A 6,463-nucleotide genomic window follows, 5' to 3' on the forward strand; every position below is an offset into this window, starting at 1 on the left:
AGTCTTATGTATTCACTTACCAAATACCTACCAGGCAGTGGCCATGAGCTGGGTACTGTGACCATGTTTCAGTGTCATGCAAGACACAGTTCCTGTCCTCAGATGGCATGGGGTGATGTGAAGAGCCTGGGGTTTGGAATCACACCACACTAAATTGGAATTACAAATCTAGCATTTATAAGCAACATAAACTTGGACAAGATGCTTAATCTCCCTCATTCCCAAATCCTACGTCTGCAAAATGAGATTAATACTGCTTAGCTCATAAGATAGTTTTGAAGACTAAATAAGACACAGCCATTTATAAAGAAAGTCAGATTGCTGCACGCCCTCACTCAAAACCCTCCAAAGGTTGTTATGAAATGTGGAGTAGAGTTGGAAGTTCTTCGTATGGCTACATGATCTGATCTTCGTCTGCCTCTCCGTCCACATCTCCGCTTTGCTGCTGCCTTGCTCTGTGTGCTCCCAGTGTGCCCGCCTTCTCCCTGTGTCTCCAGCCTCCCAGGCATCTTCCTGCCACAGGACCTTTGTGTTAGCTGCTTCCTCTGGCTGGAACACTCTTGCTCCCAATAATCACAAGCCTTTTGCTCCAGGAGCACCTCCACAAAAGTTCTTTCCTGCCCTCCAGTCTGAAATGTCTCCCATCACTCCGAAGTCTTTAACCTACTTTCTTTCTCTTGATCGCCGTACTTCCTATCTGACATTAGGTGATATGTCTATTTGCTTCCTGTCTGTCTGAAAACTCTGATGAAGGCTGGGCACTGTGGTTCGTACCTGTAATCCCAGCACTTTGAGAGGCCACGGCCGGAGGATCACTTGAGTACAGGTGTTTGAGACCAGTCTGGAGAACATAGAGAAGCCTTATCTCTATGGGGTAAAAAAAAAAGGCCAGACATGGCGGTGTGCACCTGTAGTCCCAACTACTCGGGAGGCTGAGATAGGAGAATCATTTGAACCTAGAAGATTGAGGCTGTAGTGAGCCATGATTGTGCTACTGCACCCCAGTCTGGGTGACCCTGTCTTAAACAAACAAACAACAACAAAGCTCAACGATAACAGGAGTTATTATTTTTCCATTGCTGTCTCCCCCGTTCCTAGAACAGTGCCTGGAACTCAAATATTTCCTGAGTGAATAAAGGATGAGGATTTCCTCTCCCAGTGCTTGGAGTATAGTAGGAACTCAATAAATGTCAGTTCTCTTCCTTCGCCATTCTCAGCAAGGAGCTTAAACTTCAGAGCTGAAGATAAGACAGTATGAGATGGATTTTTTTGGATTTAGTTAAGCCACTTGGATCTTTTTATATCCCAGTAATGACACACTGCAGAGCCTAAGAGAAAGCGAATTCTCATTTTATGTTTTAATCAATTTGTTCCACGTAAAGTGTGTCTGGGGTGATAAGACCAAGAGTTAGAAAAAATAAAATAAAGCACTAGAACAATTTATGGGATTTCCTTGTTAGTTCTTGTCCTGTCTAGTAGGGTTTGCCTTGAAAGAAAGAGCTGACTAGAGAGAAAGAGCTACATTGACTTTGCAGGAGTAAATGTCACAATTAAAAGTTTCCTTTAATGAATCCTGTGTGAACCTCCCTATTTAAAGATGCATGAATGGGAGCTATTTCTGTTCCTTGCTTCATGAATGAATTGTATGGAGATGTTTCTTTGCCGTAGTGAAAGGCATCCCACATAGAGCACACGTGTGGTGTCTACACCTTGCTAATTGACCCGTGTTGATGGAGTGCCAATTACGTGCCCAGGGTTGTGGGCGGAGAATGGGGGACTGGGGAAAAAACACCTTGGGAGGTGCTCTGAGAGTGCATTAGGGGAACCTGGATTAGATAGAAAGGGGATAGATCAGGGAAGACTTGCCAGAGGAATGTATGTTTGAGCTGAGATTTCATAATTAATAGACATTAACTCGGCAGAGGGTGACATTGGGACGGTGGTTCAGAATGAAAAGCATTCTAGTCAGAGGGAAATTTGAGAAGGTAGATCCTGGGTTCATAACCTTTCTCTGCCACCATGAGACCCATCCCTCTCCATGCCTCAGTGTCTCCAAATGTAATAAGAAGGGTTGGATTAAATGGTTTTTGAAAGTTCTATCCGGATGGGAACTCTGTTTGATCATACAGGGCACTCTTTTTCTTTTTCTCTGCCTTCCTGTGGCCTTCCTTTCCTACTAAGTGCATTTTCCTGTTCCTTTCTTCTTTGATCCTTCTCTGCTCCCTCCTTTTTATTCTTAGTTACATGGCCAGTCACCAAAGGCAATGGAGAATATTATTTAATGTCTCTGAGAACACTTGGGGCAGAAGGAGTAGCAGATTGCTTCACTAACATTTATTCTCAAATTTGAATAGAGAGAATAACAATTTTGGAGACAGGAGAGTAAGTGGGCATACTAAATCCCAGCATGGTCAAAAGGAAAATTGAGTTCTATAACATTTGGGTAAACGGGAGACTTTTTTTATTGGATGAATAATCACTCTGTAATTAATCACTCTGTTAGTGTAATCACTAACACTATAAAGGGGTTCAGAGTATGCAACCCCCAAATATACCACATGGTCATGAGGATTATTTTGAGTTGAAGACAATTCAAAAACAGCAGGTGCAAATAAAGCTCTCTATCCTCCTCCTTTCTGCCTACATGCAGGGCACAAATTTCCATTTGTGAAGGTGTCCCACTCATTTCTCCCATATGAAAAATAGAAGACTCTTATTACGGGAGATGGTACTGGCTTGAATCTGCACAAACAAACCTTACTGAAATATTTCTTGTCTTCCATTAGTTTTCCCTGTATATTGACCTTTCCAGAATTTACCACCCCTAAAAACCCAAACTCTTTTCTTTTGTCCTGTCACTTCTCCACACATTTATCACTCTTTGTTAAAATGGTATGTAAACTCTCAGGCCTAACTACTTCTTTGGGTCTTCATTTCCTTTTCTATGAGACCCTTATGTACATATAAACATAAAAGTATTAATATCAATATAATCCACAAACCTTTTATCTTGCTAATCTGTCTTGTTAGTTTAATGTGCATGGTCTCAGTTATTGAGCCTAACTATAACTGGTTGAGCTATTCCTATATTATCCACAGAATTCTCACAACAGGCATCAATTAATAACCCCAATTTGTAGGTGGGAAAACTGAGGCTGTAATAGGATTGCTACTCAACTAGCAAGTAGTAGAATCAGGCTGGGATTCCTGGTAGCCAGCCCTCAGAGTTCATGCACCAATTGGCTGACCCCAAATCTGCTGCATGCTGACTATGTGACCTTGGCTCAGTTGCGTTTTCTCTGGGCCTCAGTTTCTCCAACTGATCTCTGCATTGCTTTCATTAGTGCTTACTAATTTGGTCACAAGCCCTTTTCTTTCCCTGCATCTGAAGTCACCATGAGACAAAGGAGGGGAAAACAGCAGGAGACTTGTGAGCTCTGTGGGAAATACTTTGAACTTATTCATTCAAGGACTGGAAATGTACTTGACTCAAGGGCAAAGTACAGGACAGGTTGAGTTTCGGTATACTGGGATAGATAGAGAAGAGAGTAAATTTGGAGTGGATGACAATTTCTAGAGTGGCAAAGAAAATAATAAAAATTGGATGTTGCAGTGAGGAAAAGAAACCTCCCATTCCATCTGGGCCACATTTACACTTGGGGAGTAATTTTGGCAGGGGTAGAGCCTTGGTTTGTTAAATATTAAACAAAAAACAATTAATAATCTGGCTCCTTTTTCATATCTGTCTCTGGTGGTACAACAACTCCTAATTCACTTTACCTCTTCATTCTCTCTTAGTTGGGCTGATATTTCATTCTATCAGAATTTATTTTGTAGCCAGTGGTAAGCCTCTGAAAGGTTTGCTAAAAACTAGACTTATAAGAACTCTTCCTCCTTTCCTTGAGAATTCAGGAATTGGGGGATGGAGGAGAGAACAAGAGACTCTGAAATACTTCTTGGCCATAACAGCAGAAATTTCATGTAGCCCTCCTCTCCCCTTGGTCTTGGTCTTTCTCCATGAAAAGGAACATGCTATCAAAAGGAGAAAACAGGCAGGTGGACCAGATTCGAGAGTATAATTGTGCATATAAAATCCAACTATCTTAGGGCCATCTTCTCAGAGGAAGGAGAAATACATCGCATTACGCTGAAGTCCTACAAGATCAAAGTGAAGGAGTGAAGGAAGTAATAGGAAGTGTCTGAATTACCTGAGGGAACAAAGGCATAAGAAAGATGGCTAAGAGGAAAGCTATGAAAGAGAATGAAGTTCAGCTTGAATTATGGTGGAAGAGTATGGCTAAAAGTTTCTAAAAGCGTGAGATTAGAGCAGCATAAATAATCTATAAAGACATTAGTGCTTGTCTTATTTCTCATTCATATTTAAAATACACCAACCTCCTCCACTGTTTCATCGATCACCATTTATAAAATGGGGACAGCACACCCAGAGAGTTCATTGTCCCTCTGGATGTAATTTCACTGAATTGGCAGTCATATTCTGTTTTCTATTTCTTATAGAAGTTCTTGAAAAAAATCCCTAAACAAAGAAATACTTAGCTGACATTTTAAAACACAAACTGTATGCTAAATAAAAGGGCAGGTTGTTACAAGCTCTTTAGTAAATTATTGCACTATAAAGGTCTAAATGTACACACTCATTTTCAAGTACATTTTAAAAAATAATTTACTTCCAGTCTGTTCTGAATAATTGTACAAAAATGGTTCATAAGCATAATGAATCATTCACATACCGTCTTTTTGCATGCTGTTCTTGAATGTCTGAATTTGAAGATTATACTTAATGGAATTGTCTGTCGATTTCAATCATTATCATCTGGGGCAGATGGCTCTTTGTGCATTTAATATGCAGGAAAATGCTGGGCTGCTTTGGCTTTGGAGTTAGCCTCCCAACAATTCACATTGTGATGGGTACCTTTCTGCTTACAGAATTATTTCTCTTAAACACAAGACTTTATGTATCATTAGAAATAAATATATTCAGGATGAATTTTTCATCATTAATTTGTTCATCTCATGTATTCACATTTGAAATGGAGCCCATTTGGGATTTATTACATAAATGATGAATTTGAGAGGAATACGTGCCAAGCTGCCACCGAAGCTGGAACCGCTGGGTCAGCTGATGGCTCATGAGGACAAGTTTGTCTAAATCAGGGTCAAATGCACAGGGCGAGTTCAAGAAGCCACATCCTCTCTCTGGCCTTGCTCTTGGAATAATGAATTCTCTCTGAGAAGGTGGTGTCCCCAGTGGGTTAACTTTTTGGTAGAAGCCTCTGGCTCTTGTGGAATGGGTTTTTCTCTAAAAATTCTGCCTATATCATTATTTCCATCTTAATCTAGCATGTTTCCAGGATGAGTGGAAGAAAAAGAGCATAGAGAACATAGATCATAATTCTCACTTGTGATGAGCACTAGGTCAGATAGAAGAATTCAAAAGTGACAAAAATTTTCTACCATTTTAATATGCCCTGAGAATCAACTAACACAGCCACTACTACATATATCAGTGCCCCCTTCTTGGGAAATTCATTCCAAGAGCCTCAGTAGCTGATGAATAATTGTACAAAAATAGTTCATAAGCATAATAAATCTTTAACACACTGTCTTCTTGCATGCTGTTCTTGAAAACTTCAATTTGAAGATTACGCTTAATGGAATAATCCATCAATTTCAATCATTATCATCTGGGGCACAGGACAGTACTGAACCCTACATAGCCTATGTTTTTCCCATATGATCACATTGTATAATGTGGGTAGCTTATATGGTATGGATACGCTGAAGAAAAGGATGGTTCATATCGCAGGCGGGGCTGAGTGACACGGTGCTAGATTTTATCACGCTACTCAGAACAGAGAGCAATATGAAACTGATGAATTGTTTATCTCTGAAATTTGCCATTTAATATTTTTGGACTGTGGAAAGTGAAAGCATGGATAAAGGGGAACTACTGTCTATCAGTATAAGCAGATGAAAATGTATGATATCATTTGCGAATCTTGTGTAACTTTGTGACATAGCGGCAAAGAAAATAGGTTTTGGAGTCATAGGACTCAGGTTTGGATTTTTATTCCTCCTCCTGGAAGGGAGGATAGAGTTAAGGCAGAGTGGGTGGCTGTGGTAGCTCTGTGACCTCAGGCAATTCACTTAGCCTCTCAGCCTTAGGTTTCCCATCTATGAAAATGAAAATAATAATATGTCTACCTCATGGGACATTTGTGATGACATACTACCAGCAGAGCAGGTAGTGTATTTGTGATTATTAGCAAATTTAGCAATTATTTTCGCACTACTAAAAATTTGTGCTTGCCCAGAGTCTGCTCTGAATGGTTCCAGCACAAGGACCCTCCCTTGTCCACCTGTTTACCTGTGGGCCATTGGCCACCTGGCAACGGGGAAGGGAGTATGGGGGTACTGTCTGCCAAGGCCCTGAGAGACAGAA

Source organism: Sapajus apella, unplaced genomic scaffold (genome assembly GCF_009761245.1).
Source record: "Sapajus apella isolate SASKATOON/1434 unplaced genomic scaffold, GSC_monkey_1.0 scaffold90, whole genome shotgun sequence".
Taxonomy (NCBI): Eukaryota; Metazoa; Chordata; class Mammalia; order Primates; family Cebidae; genus Sapajus; species Sapajus apella.